At 41.5% G+C, this 15,599-nt stretch overlaps 1 long non-coding RNA gene across 1 annotated transcript in view; it reads left to right on the top strand.

Moving 5' to 3' along the window:
• The window catches only part of LOC130684579 (uncharacterized), a 75,631-nt gene extending 66,083 nt beyond the window's left edge, over positions 1-9,548 (top strand). Inside the window, exons 2-3 of the long non-coding RNA XR_008998909.1 lie at positions 6,088-6,658; positions 9,081-9,548. This is a non-coding gene — a long non-coding RNA (uncharacterized LOC130684579). The remainder of the gene's footprint in view (positions 1-6,087; positions 6,659-9,080) is intronic.
• Positions 9,549-15,599: the final 6,051 nt, after the last annotated feature.

The raw sequence follows: 15,599 nt of genomic DNA, 5'->3' as shown, positions 1-15,599 counted from the left end.
AGGTTGCATTTGTAGCTGGGGACATTGCTCTAAAGGCGGCTGAAACTTATCAGTCCCCTCCCCTGACAGGGAAATCAAGTCAGCCCCACAGGTTACTGAGACAACACTGTCCCCCCAAACCTCATTGGCATACCCACCTCCCCCTGTAACTCTTGACTTTCTCCTCTTTGCTGGCCTTTGCTTCCTTTCCCAGTGGGACTAGAGGGGGTGTGAAACTACATGAAAACTGGTTTACTCACACCTGGAGAATCTATGGACCAAGACCTACTTGGTTAGTAGAAAAATAATTCACTCCCAATTCCATCTTTGAACAAGGACATCTTTTTTCTTTCACCAAAATGATCATCCTTAGCCCGTGCTCACTGTGCCTGGGCCTCCATTCATATCTGCCAGGGAGGCTCCCAGTGATCTGCATGGTCCACTCCTCACCTCCTTCCAGAGAATGGGGACTTTTAACCTAATTTTAAAGCCCCTAAAAATGAGATCCCTTGGTATATGATTATAATAATCCATTACTTCATTCTTTTATTTACCAAATATTTGAGTACCTACAAAGTGCCAGGTCTTGTCCTATGTGCTGGGTACACAGCAATGAACCTAGAAAAGTCTCTGTCCCCTTTGGAAGGACACATAAATACATAGTATGGATTTATATGGATATAGTGAAACAAGTATATACATAATATGTCAGATGGTAGCAAACCAAATAAAAGAGAGTAAAGTAATAGAGGGTGGCAGGGGCTGGTACTGGATAGATATCTCTGAGGAGGTGATATTTGTGGGGAGACTGGAAGGAGGTGAGGAGTGGACCATGCAAATCACTGGGAGCCTTCCTGGCAGGTATGAATGGAGGCCCAGGCACAGTGAGCACGTGCTAAGGATGATCATTTTGGTGAAAGAAAAAAGATGTTCCAATAATACACTGTTATACTGCAGTATATTATTTAGAGACTCAGGGTGCTGTTTATAATACTTAGCTCTGGGGAAGGAGAAAGGAGGCCAGGGATAGGGGCACAGAAATGTACTTATCCCTTTGTAGTTTTCATAATTTTTTAATTGTTTTTACCTGTACACTTTTTTAAAAAACAGGGTTTACCCTAGGCATGACATAATGGGTCAGTTTCATTTTCTTCTTTATACCTATCATATTTTAAAAAGAACAACACAGGTGACTAAACGGTTACTTTTGAAAAATAAAAAATAGTGAGAAAAAAACACCTAATAATTAATTGCTTACAAGAGTGAACAGTGGCCCCTGTAAGTATCCCTTTCTGGCCCATCGTTGCACATGTGTTTTGTGACAGTCCCACAACAGATGCTGTTGATGATCCTCCACTCCTATGGCCCACATGGGCTTTACCTGCAGCTGGGCACACACTTTCCTGCAAGCTGAGTTTCCTGCCCCAGGCCCTGGCTCTGCTTCCTAGGACTTTCTCTGGCATGAGAGCAGCAGGTAGTTCAAGAAAGGGGGCAGGGTGGTTAACACCCTGGGGACAACCCTCAACAAAGGTCCATGGATAGATGTCCCAGCCTCCCTGTCCTGCAGTGGGAAACTTCTGAGACACATAGAATAGGCACATTTGCAGAGGGTCCTCAGTGGGACTGAGCCCTGCTCACGGCAGCAACCATCCAATAATCAATTCACTCTCTCATTCTTTAGGGAGAATTCTTTAAATCCTTTAATTGGCCTTTCTCCCTTCCCTGACTCATGGTCCCCACTTCTTGTATGTCCTGGAATCATCTCTCAAATAAATTATCTGCACTCAAGTCCTTGTCTCAGTGTCTAATCTGGGGGGACTCCAGAAAGATAAGGCTGAATAGAGTGTCTGACAGAGTGGCTTCCCAGCAAACATTATTAAACTGACTTTGTAGGTCCTCTCGTGAACCCCACCACCAGCTGACAGAGAAGTCAAATAAGTCAGCTCCTGGAACTCTGTGGGCACGTGTCTTGTTGGGTGTATAATATGTTCCAGAGGCCAAGATGTGGAAACAATGCCGTCTTTGAGAGTCAAGGAAAACTACTCAAGGAAAGTGACACTTGAGATGTTTTAACATTGCAAGATGAGAGTTTTCCAAGGAAAATGGAAATGAAAGGCACCAACACAGTGAGAATCGTGTAAGCAAAGGCACAAAGTTGGAGAAGTGCATGAGGTTATCCTGGAAATGACAGGAAGCTCCCCAAATGAAGACTAGACTCCTAGGATCATAAAACTTTGTAAATGAGATAAATCAAATTAAATGTAATAAATGTGAAACTGCCTAACACTATGCCTAGTGTTAAATCATGTGTTTAATAAATGCCAGTTTATTTCATTTTATTCTATCTACCAGGAGTGGGCAAATTATTCCTTTAAAAGGCCAGATTAAAATTTTAGGTTTCAAAGTTTCTGTTGCAACTTCGCACAATGCAACTGTAGCAGGAAAACAACCATAGACAATACATAAACAAATGACTGGCTGTGTTCTCATAAAATTTTGTTTATACACAGTATAGTGACTGGATTTAGCTTGCACACCACTATTTGCTGACCCTTGCTGTCGACCAATGTTTCCAAATCTTTCCATCAGAAAAAAAAAAAAAGCTTAATATATAACATGTCTATCTATGATACCCAGAAAGGAGTCATCTAATTTTTAGTTTCACTGATGGAGAAAATATATTTATAATAATTCATACATGTACTCTCACTATTCAATAAATATATACATGCATTTGAAAAATAGTAGTATTTTACATATATATTTGAGGTATATCATTTATTCAGCCTAGAGATAATGATTGGAGAATGAATCTTAGGGATTTTGCAATAATATACAGCTTGCCATGGCTGTGATCAAATGGAAAGTTTGTAGAATTTAGAAGGATGGTGTAGAGGGGAGTCTGAAGTGAGGGCATGATCAATATAAGGTTTTGCCTCCAGAGCATTTCCTGATGTTGTACAAGAGAATGCAGGAAACAAGTGAGAGAGCTAATGCCTCAGCAGTCCTGGTAGGTGTGGAGTCACAGAATTAAATGATTTCTGGGTCTCTGGGATGGAAAGCTCACAGAATTTAAATTTTTAACAGTAAGAATAAAAAGGGGCACCTTAAGACAGCATCGAAAGATATTCTGTGGCTTTAGGAAATTACAAATCTTGGAAATCAGAGACCAAGAGCCAGCTGGTCTCTCTTATCTCCTACCTCCAGAGGAAGTAACAAGAAACTTGCCCATTTAATAGTAAGGTACCTAAAACTGCTCATTAACTGGTTAATGTCATGAAGGTGGAAGAAAAATAAGAAATCTCTAATCACAGTATAGGGTTTACTCTATTACATCCAAATGGAGAGAATGAGGCAAAATCCAATAGCATCAGAGACAGACTTGCCATTACTAAAAAGAAAAAATAAGCTGTAATTGTTTAATTATCTTAGTCTAAAATGAACTCTCTTGTTTGGTGGATACCATTGCTGGTGCAGTGGAGGTGACACAATGGTGAAAATATATCCAGAGTACCTGCTTCCTGCAAGATGTAGGTTGGGTCCATATGTTTTAACATAACTGGCTAAATTATCTTTGGAAAATCTGAGAGCTGGTTGAACTCAAAAGGAAGAAGAAAAAAAGACTGGTTATCATTTTGACTCAGTTTGGGTCTTTCCTGGTCCTAATTCCTTTGAACTTGAGCCTGCGCTCACAACCTCCCCGCCCATCCTCTGTCCACACGCAGCACTGCACTGCGTAGGCCACAGGGGGACCAGCCTGCCAGCTATCTGGCAGTGGGACTGGCAATGTGCAAACCAGGATAATCCCAGGCAAAACCAAGGACTATGGCTAATGGTGACATTAACTCCTCACTACTCACTGAGCCAAAGGCTGGCAGTAATGTGGCCATAGACAAAGGTCTGCTTCCCAGGGATCCTGATCCACTTAGCTTGGGCCCATGGTTGAGACCGTGGCTGACCTGCAGTGAGAAGGTGGGGTAAGAATAGGAAAAAGGAAACTGCCTGTTTCTGATTTTAGAGGTACAGGAGGACCAGCTGCAACTCTATCCTCTTAGTTATATAAAATACACTGATGTAGCAAATTGCCTGTATGTATGTATGTATGTGTCTATTTATTTGTTTTCATTTAAATTAGTGGAAACAGGTTTCTGATACTCAGAATTAAAAGGACTAATACAAATCCATCACCACTACTGTTCAAACAACTAAGAGATTTTTTTAAAATCTCATGCCCTACTGATGGTGGGTCAGTAGTATCGTATTTGTGCACTGAAGGGAGTATTATTAATAGTTTCTGGAGCAGTAGCAAAGTCTATCCATTAATGCTTCTGAAAGAAAAGTGCTAATGGAAAAGTGCCACCTGGTTTCCAATTTTCTTTGTTAATGAGCACATTTCATTCTCAGGCCAACAATGACTGGTTCAGATTCCCTGGTGCCGGGAAAGTTCTAATCCAAGCACTGTCTTGGTCTGTTTTGAAATGACAGTGCAGTTAAATGCTTAGATGTCCATGGTTGAAAACAGATTTGGAAACTAAAATTATATGACAAACAAAATGCTTAAAAAGGCTTATCCCCTAATGTCTTGAGTCAAGACCTGATGCAGGATAAAATGATGACAATTTATGAAAATATCAAGGTCTGCCTGAGCCCCAAGTAGCCTTCCTGTCACAGGGGCAGGGAAGGCCTCACCTCGGCCCTATTCCCTGCCTTGGACTCTGCCACGAGATCCGAGGATAAAGGAGCATGAGTCCCAGCAAGCAAAGAGAAGGCCCAGGGTGGCTGAGAGAGTTCTCCCATCCTGGAGAAGAAAATAAGGCGGAACACTTTCAAAGAAATACTCAATCTCGAGTCTCACCACTTCTCACCACTTTGCCAACACCAACATAGTTCACACCACTACCATCTCTCCATTTTACATCAATTACCTCCTAACTAGCCCCTTTACCTCCTTTTTGCCTCCCTGAAGTTAACTCCTCAGCCACAGAATGATCTTTTGAAGCCAGATATCAGACTTTGTCACCCTCTCCTTAAAATACTAAATTTCCCATCATACTCAGAATAAAATCCAAACTCCTCACAGTAGTTTATGAAGCCCTGGGCCCTCTGGCTCCTGCCTTTCTTTCCCCAACCTCAGCTCCAACCACTCTCCCCCTTGCTCACTCTGCTCCAGCACTCTGGCTTTGACTAGACTTGAACACACTAAGCTCATTATTCTTTTAGGGCCTTTGCAAGAGCTGTTCCTCCTACCTTAGAAAGCTCTTAGCCCAAATCTTTGCTAAGATCTTCAGTGAGGTCTCAACTCAACTGTCACTTCCTCAGAGAGCTTTCTTGCCACTCTATCTAAAATGATACCTTTGTCCCAATGCAATTACTCTCTTTCCCCTTACCCTGCTTAGATTTTACATAGAGCATGTACTTCCTACTACCTATAAGTGTGTGTGTGTGTATATCATCTATAACTCATATACATGCATATTCTCTGTGTCTGACACAATAAGCCACTATGCTAGGTAGTGTGAATAAAAGAGTGTCAGAAAGATTTCAGTGCAAATTTAAGTTGTCGCTGATATGTCTGTCTCCCTCACTAGAATATAAAGTTCTTGAGGGCAAAACCTTGTCTTCTCAAACTTCTGGATGCCCAGTTTCTAGCACACAGTGAGGGAGTGAGTGAATTAATAAAGAAGTAAGCAGGCCTAGGTTCAATTCCCAGCTCTTCACCTCCAGGCTATGTGACCTTTAGCAAGGTACCTAACTTCCCAGGACCTGAATTTTCCTCATCTCTGAGGAGAACATAATTACTGTCTCCTCTAAGAGCTGTCACGATAGATAGCAGGCTAAAACTGAATATGTGTTTGACCTATTTTCTTTCCCGCTCATTCTCCCACTTTTCCAGGGGTACCAGAAGCAGTGTAAAGTGAGGCTTCACAAGTCATGAGAGTAGCTATTGGTTTATGTGTCATGATTCATGACAATGTTAAAATGCTGCCATTTATTCAGTTAGATTTCTGTGTCCCTGTATTTTCCCCCAAATGCAAGTATATTTGGAAGACAATATTCATGAAGTCCTCTTCATCTTAATAATATATTTTGTAAGTGACTTTTCTCTAGGACTAAAAGTCTAACAGAAGAAATAAAAAGTAGAGACCACAGATGCTGAAGAGCAGCTTCCCTGATGTCTGGAGTGAATGTTTAGTTTAAAATCACAAACTGAAATCAGAAATAAGACCTGAAATCAGAATCCTCAGAGATGAAACACCTGGTTCTTGAACAGGAATGACTGAAGGACTTGTCTGAGCATGGACATCACTCGAGGTGACAGCACTGTGGCTGCCTGACTCACAGTGGGAAACTCCTGTGCGGCTGAGCCAGAAGCGGACTGACTTGTCTGATCGGCCGGAGAAATGATTATATTAAGCTACTGATATGATCATTCTAAAAGACCTTGAGATTTCTTTATAGTTTAGCTAAGCCAGCCCCAGTCCTGCTATGATTCAGCCTAATACCTATGCCTTCCACTCTTCTTTTGTTCCTAGAGGTAGAAGGGAGAAGAACCGGCCACCATCAGCTACTGTCTTTTTCTTTCCACCATCCCTTCCACAGAGGATGCATGGAAACAAGCTCATCTGAACTGCACATAACACCACCATAGCCTTTGAAGTAGTCTGAGCTTCTGATATTGGTACCCTGTCATCTTGCTTCTCCTGAAATATCTCACTAACCTTGTCTCTTCTGGTCCCATAGAGGCTGTAGCCTAAAAATTCCTGGAACCCCTGGATCACTGCAAATTTAAAATCAGGGAAAAGTCTCCAGAAGCCTATTAGCTTGTGGATCTGTAACATTGTAGGATTTCAAAGGCCTTCCTTTTACTCATTTAATCTTCTTCAATGACATGCTTCACTTCCCTATCTCCACCAACCACCCCCAACCCAAATAAACTTTTGAAGTTGAAAGCCCTTTTGAAATGAACACAATTTTATCATTTTATAAAGCATATTCTCTTTTGGTTGTCTATTTTTAATAGTCTAACACATCTAGGTATGTGCAATCGTGGGTAGATTGTTACTAATCAGCCTGGTTTGGCTGAGATACTGTAGTTTTCTTTTATTTCCTTACATATCCCCTTGTGTAGTTTTGAGCCCACATTCATAAAATGAATGGCTCTTGACTCAATAAACAGACATAAATAAGATTGATCTTTGGATAAACATAAACTTTTTATTTTTATAGAAAGTGGTGTTCATTTTTTTATACACCCATACCTTAAGTCCAGCCAAAACTGTCTTCTCTCTTACAGAAATCTGCACTGCTGATATTTCTTAGAGGAAGGATTCTTAATCAGGGAGGGGGAAATGACCTAAAATCTCATCAGTGTCCTAAATTCTGTACTGATAATTTTAGAACCATAATTTTAGAACATGAGATTGCACGGAGGAGCTAATAATATATACAAACTTGTTGCTCTCTTTTCTAAGCCTAGATCAAAGGTTTTATAAGCAAAGAACATCAAAGCTCTAAAAAAATTAATCTTACTGTGCTATTTGCAGGACGATGCAGATTAACCCTTTGTTTCAAGGGGCTACCTTGCCTTCTGTATATATTGAAGGTAGAAGAAGTGGGGATGAACAGCAAATCTTATTTAATATCAGCTTGCTTCGAAAATTAAAGAAAGGTTTTTCAAACAGAAACCTCCTGGCCCATGGCTTAACATTTTATAAAGATCTCTGTTGCTATTTAAACTTTGCTAATGATGACCAAGAGGAAAAAACAGGAGACATCTCCTGGGGTCATTGTTTATTTAAAGGTGTTCCGGGGAACTCATGTGACATCAAAATCTCAGGAAATCAATGACAGACTATGCCCCACCCATTATTTTCTCTATCTTCAATTTTTCTTTGAACTATTGAGGGTTTGGTAGAGGTCAACCATTTTGGTGAAGTAGAGAGTTGACTCTATACCTATTTTCAAGACAATAACTCAGTCTTAAAGCTCACTGGTCCTGAGTGCCCCTACTTAGAATGAGGAGATCATGATTTGCTTCTGGAATCCCTCGGCTCTTCTTTCAGTGCTTCGCCCTCTCCACGGGCTCTGTTCTAAAACTTTACTTGAAAACGAATTCATGTTTATGTGCTAATTCCATGCCTAACTCCTCCTTTCCCTTTGTCTACGATTCACCTTCCCCAATGTAGAAGATACACAATGATATGTGAGTACTGATTTTCAAGGGCCAACTTTACACAATGATATGTGAGTACTGATTTTAAAGAGGAGCCTAGGAGAAGATTAAGTTTAGATCAAATTATGAAGCCTCCAGCAATGAACTTTCAGCCTTTGGAGCATCTAGCCTCCCAGTGTCTTTCATTTTCTTTTGGTCACAAGCAGCAGAAATTATACTAACGTAAATACAGAGTAGGATTAATGACAAGAGTACAGATATTTCATGGACCAAGGACAGAATGTGAAGAACAGATGGCATTTTAACTGGAAACTAGAATGATTAAAGGCCGTTGTTATTCCCCAGCCCTCTCTTTCTCTCTCAGGGACTAATTTTCTAACTTTGGTTCCTCTGAGTTTGACCTGTCCTCCTTTCTCAACCGGCTTCTTCTAATTTACTTTGCACATGGCTCAAGGTGGCCAGCAGTCCCAGCTCTGCGCAGTTTCAGTCCTTCTACCCATCACCACTGTTATCAGTCTTAGCTCCTCTGTTCTAATAAGAAGGAGCGAAACAGGGAGAGAATAAGGTCTGATTGGTCCAGCTCATCTCTTCAAGCCAAGCTTTAAAATTTGCTGACTAACCAGTATGTAGGCAGATACTGGATAAGATGTTCACTCCTGGACCAATTATCTGGGCCCAGAAAGTGTCAAGGTACACGTTATGTAGCACTGAGTACAGACTGGATCAAGCAGAATGTTCAACAATCTATGGATGGGGCAGACAATGAAACATTTCTAGGGGACCCAGCCTCTGTATTCCTCCCCTGAAACATCTGTACGTTCTTATAGAGTATCAGCCCTTCCCCTCTTCCTCCTTTCCTATTATTATAGATATTGGTTCATATTTGTTTGCTTGCCTCCCACATCTCTTTTATTCTCCCTCACTTTAGGCCCTCAACCTTCAGAACCTACTTAGCACCGAAACAAAGCAAAATCCACATAGTTTGTCAAGTGACCCTGATTGCCCACTTCCGTAGCAATCATGGTAAGAGGTGCTCAATCTCCATCTGCCATGGACACACTGTGCCCGTAACACTGAGTACCACAGAGATAAGTGGGCAGAGGATGGGATCTTCACATGCCCTTCACAATGGATCCAGAGTGGAGTCCAGGGGCCTCTACATTGCCCTCTTTTCAATTCACAAGATTGGACTGGCCCTGCCTCATAGCAATATAATTCGGATTTTTTTTTCTACCTACGTAGTCTCTTTAAATTTCTATCTCCCTTTGTCTTTTTCTCCCTCTCTCTCTCTCTCCTCTCAGTATGTTATCCCTAACGTCAACTATGGAGGGAAAACAAAAAATTCTACTACAGATGGCAAATTGTCCACTTGCACACAGGACACAGTGGTCCAGCAAGCTATGTCATGGGTAATGGAAATAAAATCTTCCATGATATAAAACTCCCTTATGAAATTCCCTGTTCCATAAATATAACTATCCTATGCTTACATCACAAAGCTCATATAATAGGGATGTGGTCAACAGAGTAGAAGAAATACTCAGTTCCCTGGCTTTGTTATTGGATGTATAACTGACTAGTCTTGTGACTTTGGACAAACCATTGAACTCCTGCTGGGTCTCAGTCTCCTCAAAAAATCAAGTGCCGAGTTACATGCTAATCAAACACTGTCGGTTGCCAGGAGTCATTCCCTCCCCTCCTTCCTTGCTGGTAGAGGTCATCTCCCACTATAGAAGCTAAAAATGGCTATCTCACTCCTCCAGCCTCCTATCCAGCTAGGAAACAGGCATCTAAATAGTGTTGGCCACTGGAAACTGATCATTTTCCTGGGGTCTTCTGGAAAAGATTTTCCTCACTGTCAAAAATAATTTCCCTCCTGTGTGCCTTTGGAAGCTTTCATGCCAGGAGCTGGGGTAGCCATCATGCAAGCCTGACATGGGAGCTAAGAGGATTATATAGAATCTGACCCAGTGCCCTGCCACCTTTGAACTGCTTAATTACCATCTCAGTAGTCATTAAACAATGTCTGATTCTAAAAGCCATTTTTATTTTGGCATTCCAATACTTGTAGCCAAAAATATCATAATTGACTAGACACCATTTTCTCTAAGACCCTTTGCAGCTTTAAGAATATATGGTCTGATAAGGAAAAAGAAGGAAAATTGTCCCCTTGATAAGTAAATTGAAAATGTTAAGGATCAATAGTGAAGACTTCAGAAAGAGATACCAGACTTATAATATAGAGCTGCCAATAAGGTGTGGCTTGGAAAGCTTAGATAGAAACCTACCCTGAACATCTCCCACTGCCTTTATGTCTTGGTTGGAGTAGGAGCCTCTGTAGCACACATCTGTAATATTTGACTGCCCATCACCTGAGCACCCTATTTCAGGAAGCCTCCTCTTACTGCAGAAGTCAAAAGATTTGCCCACTTCCTATCCTTGGCAACCAGAGTAGAAGAAGATGGCTAAGGCCTAGTCAGTTGAATACTCCTAACACAGGATTCCGAATCTTGGGGAGTAGGAATGAGGGTTGCCAACGTTACTAAGGTTACTGACAGCAGAGTCCTTGGCCTTGACAGAACAGTGACTCCTCGACCAAACTGTGTCTGTGGTGTGGACTCAGATAAGAATTCTTGATGCCTGCGATCCTGCCTGGTTTTGAACCTGGTCCTCCAACCTTCCAAAACCTTCTGGGAGCTATTCCCAGTATATTTCATATATACTGTTTTCTGATTTTGGTTAACCAGATCTTGTTTTTATTCATTACAACCAAGAAACCTAACTGATACAGAGTCAAAATCTTGAATATGAAGGAATGTCTTCAAAAGTCTAGCTCTCATACAAACTCATGAAAATAAAATTTCAAAGAGCAGCTGTAATGTTTGAAGAACATCCAGACCCTTACAGTACCTCCAGCCTTACCAAGAGAGGAATATCAGTCTTGGGAGGCACCAAGGGTAGACGAGCCAGTCCTCCACGAAGCAACCCTGAGCATGTCTGCTGTTCTTCACCTGTGAACAACTTCTCCAAAGACTTCAGAACAAGTGGTCGTTGATGACATCAGCAAACACTCTCATTTCTCATTGCCACCTTTCAGGGAGGGCTGTGCTCATCCTTCAAAAGTGTTTGTGACATATACTTAGTGGGGTATGTGCATTTGAGAACCAACACCAAATAGAATATGACATTTATTAAAAGTGACACCTGCAGAATTGGCTAGAGAAAGGCCTACAAATTTTCCATTGACGGTACAGTTGTTCCCTTATCCCCCAAAACCCAGGCTTTCTGCTACAATTATAAAAACAAGATCCAGAACTAAAATAAAATTAAAGGAAAACACAAATGAGAGCTATATCAAAACAAAGATAAGAAGTTCACAGTAGGCTAACATTGCTGATAAAAGTTACAATGAACAGTATGAGAGGGAAAAATACTATCGTTAAAAAGATAACAGGAATTGGGACAGTTCAATTGAAATATAGTGAAAGAAAAATAAGATTCAAACAGACAAAAGATAAAGCGGAATAAATTAAAGGTCAGATGAAAATAACAGAAAAGAAAAAAAAGGCATAAACATCAAACAGATAATATGAATCTACAAGGGAGCATTATTTTTAGAAAACTCTAATTCACAATAAGAAAGCCTGCCGAACTGATGCAAAGCCCTAAATGGTGTATGAATATGTGTATGTGTTTTAAGTAAAAGTAGCTCCATTCTCAATAAAGAACAAGGAAAACAAACAACTGAAGCAGACAACAAAAATAAAACGAGTGCCCTTAGGGAAGGTTTAGTTGCTTGCTGGTCTTCATGATCGGAGGCTAAGGGGACAGAGAGCAAAGCAGAAGTCCCACCAGCAGCCTCCCAGGGCAATTATCTTCTTCAGTCTGACCCAGTGAAGACGACATCCTGTGTCAGAAGACACAGCTTCAGCAGTGAGGTGAGCACACGGCCATCTTAATGTTTGCTTTTGTTGTCTTAGTAACCAAAATACCCTTTAGTGAGCCCCTACTGTACACATGTCAATATGCAGCCACTCATGTTCACATTCATTTTCCTGTTTAATTCTGAGTTTCAGGGATTCTCAAACACAAGCCATATACTGTGCATTAGTTTCCAGTTGGTCCTGTAACAAATTACCACAAACATAGTAGCATCAAACTTAAAATTTTTCCTCCAGTCTGGGGGTCAGACATCCAAAATGAATCTTACCAGGCTAAAATGAAGATGCTGGGAAGGCTGGTTCCTTCTGAAGGCTCTAGGGGAGAATCACTGCACTGCCGTGCCTTCTGCAGTTCTAGAGGCTGCCTTCATTCCTTGGCTCGTGGCCCTACATCAAAATGCCTATTCTCCCTCTGCTTCCATCAATTCATTGTCTTCCTCTCTGATTTTGTATGTGTGCCCCTTATGATTATAAGGACCCTTGTGATTATATCAGGCCCACCCAAATAATCCAGAACAGTCTCTTCACCTCATGAGCCCTAATTCAGTGCCTCTACAAGGTCCATTTTTCCATATAAGGTAACATTCACAGGTACCAGGGATTAGCGTGTGGACATCTTTGGGGTCATTATTCAGCCTGTCACAGACTGGTTGTGTCAGACTTTTCTGAGCAGTGGGCAGTTTAGTTAATTGTATTGTATCAGAGTTAGTATGCCAGTTTTGGTGATTATATTATTATGTAAACTGTGAACATCAGGAGAACCTGGGTGAGGAGTATATGTGAACTCTGTGTACAATTTTGGTAACATTTCTTTAAGTCTAAAATCAGTGAAAAATAAAACATTATCATTGAGGATTAAACAACAGAACAAAGGATTTCCTGGGGATTTATTGAAAACAAAGATTCCCAGATCCCTCCCAGAATTTAGAATCCCATTCTCCAAAGGTAGAACCTAAGAATCTGTAATTTAGATACACACATGATCCTGTTTTGCAGGTTTGAGAATTGCTAATTTGAGATTATTCCAGTTCTATTCAAAATGTGGCTCACTGTCAGGAACATCACCAGAGGTCTTTCAGAAATGTAAATTCTCCAGCCTACCTCAGACTTTCAAATAAGAACCTCTCTTGGGCATGGGACCCAGGAATCTTGTATTTTAACAAATTCTCTAGATGATTCCTTTGCAGAATATATTTAGAAGTACTTGATTGTACACTTTTAAATCATGGGATTCAACTATTATTATTTCCAGTTACTTCAAGCTGAAGACAACAGGATTAGTTAAATGAGATACTCCAAGTAAGATAGCTACTAAATGCCAAAACTGGGACAAAACTCCAGGTTGAATTGAAATATTCATCAAATTTTCATTTAATTCTTATTCTTCACCATTAAGCTTATAGTATCAAAGTCTTTCCCAAAATGAAAACATATTCTTCTGCATGGATAAATCATTAAGATGAGCAAATTATATTCATGTATGAAACATGAATGAGGTAGCCTATTACTTCCAGGGACTTGAAGATACAGTCATTCTGATAGTCCAAAGAAAATCTGGTATCATAGCCCTTGTATATCAACCCAACCATGTATTTAAAAATTATCAAGCTAAAAGTCTTCTCCAGTTATTTTATTCTATTGTTTCTATAAGCGCACTCATCTTTCTCAGATATAATTTCCCAATCATGAGACACAGAAAATATCATCTTACTTGAGTAATCACCAAGGAGGCTGGCTATTGAGGGTGCTGGAAGAGCCTATTCCCACTCCACACCCACGCCCGCTCCTTGGGGCTCAGCACATTCAAAGCCCTACACAAAAAAGAGGAGCGGCAGGTAATGCAACTCAAAGTGTTAAAAGAATATGCCACGAAAAAGTACCCTGAGAGGCCGACCACCCCAGCAGAGGGCAGGTCTGATCTTCACTCCAGTGGCAGGGTCTGCGCAGCTTCCTCGGGACCACTCTCCACCATGGCCCACCCTGGAGAGATGGAAGTGCATGATGGACAGCCAACCCCAGAAGAGGGGCACAACCCCAAGAGAGAACAGCAGAGGTAGAAATTTAAAAGCATCTGAAGGAGGAAGGAATTTTCCCCTAGGACCTTGAAAAGAGCAGTGAGCCGTGGAGTGGGCACTGTGAGTGGCCCATGCTCACTGAGGGTTGGAGGAGAAGTGGGCGAGAGTAGCAGAGCCACTCACATGCTCCCCCCCTATGGACTCCATTATGTTTTCTTGGACTCGGGGGTGCTCGTCCAGCTGATTGTAAAGGTTTTTAATGAGTTGAATCCCCATCCTATCCAGAGGCACACAGAACTCTAGTGTGAGCAGTAGGGCAGGCGCAGGACTGAAGTGAAGCCCCGAGGGAGGACTGGTGGGAGAAGAAAATCAATTTTGCCTAAGCCTGTGGCAGTTCAGTGGAGGGGCCTGAACCTGACATGTGGGCCTCAGGGCCAGGCCAGCCTCTTCTCTCCACACTAGACAACTTGGCTCTGTGTGTTGTGTGGAAAGCTGGCCTTCTCCTGTTCGGAGTGCTTCCAAGTACTAGGGACCTCTGCAGGTTTCCTTATTTCAGACCCTCATTTTTCCAGCCCATAAAAATCTCAAGCTATAGAGAAAACTAATTAATTTCTGATGGGACAAAGATGATGGAATTAAATTCTAGAAATGATTCTGGGGCCCTTTTTGACACTGGTTCCACAACTTCCATCATAACCACCTACAGCCTGATATGAATTAATTTTAAAGTGCTTTGTAAACCACTCAAGTACTTAGCAGCACTTGTGGAGGAATGGAGGCTAAAAGCCTCTAAGCAGAATGCTAGGGAAGAAACACGCTCTGCTATCTGAGCTGTCCTGACTTACTGGCTGCCTTCCAGACTACCTGATTAAATCAGGACCTAAATTTGTCACTGACCTGTTTTCCCATCTCTAGTACAGTCAGCTAATGTAAGCCCAGTGCTCTGGAGTTATTTTTCTGCAGAACTTGGGTTTAACCTATTCTGTTTTTCATATCTGAATTTTGCAAACAGTAGCCTGGGCTTCTAACTATTGTCAGAAGTGGGTATTGACCTAATGGTGTGGTGGCAAAAGAAGTCTGGGAGAGATCCAAGCAGAGAGAACAAGATGCACATCCCTGAATGAGCTCCTCCGCATGCTACTACCAGATTCTCACTGAGGACACAAAAAGCTAAAGGGAAATCGTAGAAGCATTGACCTGACCTGATTCCATTCCACACTTTTGCATGCTACAGCTCTGCAGTGACTGAGAGCCAATCTCACTGCAGCTCCATCCCAGCCCCTGTGACTGAGAACCTCTTTGGTGAGGTGTTTCAATGTCTGGAATTCTAGAACAGGGCATACAAAACTAGAATACACATCTCCTGGCCCTAAAGAGTGCACAATCTGGTAGAGGAAACACAAGGACACAAATTTCCAAGTGAAGATGATGAGGACATAAGGTATGATGGAGGTAAGCCCCTGCATCATAGGAGCAGAGGAAATGAGCAGC

Source organism: Manis pentadactyla, chromosome 8, assembly GCF_030020395.1.
Source record: "Manis pentadactyla isolate mManPen7 chromosome 8, mManPen7.hap1, whole genome shotgun sequence".
Classification (NCBI taxonomy): Eukaryota; Metazoa; Chordata; class Mammalia; order Pholidota; family Manidae; genus Manis; species Manis pentadactyla.
Note: the sequence above shows the minus strand (reverse complement) of the source record. Positions and strands in the feature narration are given on the sequence as shown.